The sequence below is a fragment of the Musca vetustissima genome, unplaced genomic scaffold (assembly GCF_032173495.1).
Source record: "Musca vetustissima isolate MV318-11 ecotype Yass unplaced genomic scaffold, APGP_CSIRO_Mvet_v1 utg2726, whole genome shotgun sequence".
In the NCBI taxonomy this organism is placed as follows: domain Eukaryota; kingdom Metazoa; phylum Arthropoda; class Insecta; order Diptera; family Muscidae; genus Musca; species Musca vetustissima.
Genome location: NW_026873534.1, coordinates 62,311 through 63,823, shown reverse-complemented (window position 1 = coordinate 63,823; position 1,513 = coordinate 62,311). Strand labels below are relative to the sequence as shown.

The 1,513-nt window shown below is 31.4% G+C and overlaps 1 non-coding gene across 1 annotated transcript; it reads right to left on the bottom strand.

The window, feature by feature from the left end:
• Window positions 1-300: 300 nt before the first annotated feature.
• Trnar-ccu (transfer RNA arginine (anticodon CCU)) lies at window positions 301-373 on the bottom strand. The gene has a single exon. It is a non-coding gene; the product is annotated as a tRNA-Arg (tRNA).
• Between the last annotated feature and the right edge of the window lie 1,140 nt (window positions 374-1,513).

The window sequence follows — 1,513 nt, the reverse complement described above, 5'->3', positions numbered from 1 at the left end:
TAAAAGGGACCCTGGGCATATCTCGTTTCCTTATGCCTTTTACATACATATACCCTGTACCACAGTGTGGTGAAAAGTATAAACACAAAATAAATTCAATTCGTCATCAAGACGCCAACGACAAAATCAGAGTTCATCCAAGGCAACGTCGTTGTTACATTTCAGAATACAAAACTATATCAACATTTGTCGATACATGTCTGCATTGAAAATAATAATATAGATTAACTTTAGACGACGTCGTCTATGTCGACGACGCCAAATAGAATAACGGCGAAAGAGTAAAAAGTTTTTATTCTTTACCCCAGATGGGACTTGAACCCACAATCCCCGGCTTAGGAGGCCGATGCCGTATCCATTGGGCCACTGGGGCGGATGTTGTACTGTCAATAAAACGGTAAAATATTACCAAACTACATGTAAATGTAGAGCAAAACCCTGATAATTACATACATAGTTGTCGAACACACCACACATTTTATATTGATTAACGTCGTAAATATTTTTATTAAACTTAAATATTTTTATAAACTTAATATTTTATTTAAACTTAATTTATATATTTTTAAAATTTAAAAGTGAATAATATTGTTTGCTTGTTAAATAAATATTTATACACCCCGCACACACAACAAAGCAGGTAAGCAAACAAACATGAATAAACAACAACTATAAAAATATTGACCAACAAATAAGTGTTTAAATTTCCGGTGAATGCAATTATTGTTCATTTATTAATTTTTAATTTTGATATCAATATCATATTGTACATATGTATATATACAAACATATACTGATATTTATAATTATAATGATTAAATTTGTCGATTATGCCATCGGGACTTTTCAATGAAATAATTCTTTACTGTTTGTGTGGCTATGTCAGCTTATATGGTATCCCATAATAATAAATGAGTATGTGAATATCCCTAGGGCAATTATAAAAAAAGATGTATATATAATACAAACTTTCAATGCAATGAAATTTCCACACCTCTTGTGGTAAATTTTGGCAATTTTTCTAATGCCAAGATGTTAGTTTACAATTTATACAAAATCTAATACTTTCATCAACTACGGTTCTTATCAGAAATGTACGTTGCTTTAATCCTATAATCCTTTACTACCAAATAATACACATTCACACAATGTATATCAGCAAGCATGAATTTCGTTACCTCAGGCAGGCAGTCATCATCAACAGCAAACTTCTCTAATAACAATCATAAATTGTGAAGCAAACAATGTTGGAAGATGTAACCAGAAATGGTAAGACGACAATTTCGTGTTTGATTGCTTTGGTGTTTCACTTGACCAAAATTATAACTTTGGGGCGGAAGGCAGAAACTGTGACATTATCAGACCAGCAGAACATTTACATTTCTGATACCGTTGCACTTCATCTTGTGAACACTTCTTTTGAAGCGTAAGTGCATAACATTGTATCCTATTACATTTTAATTTTACACATTTGTGTATAAAGTGTAATTACATAAAATCAGGAATATTCACT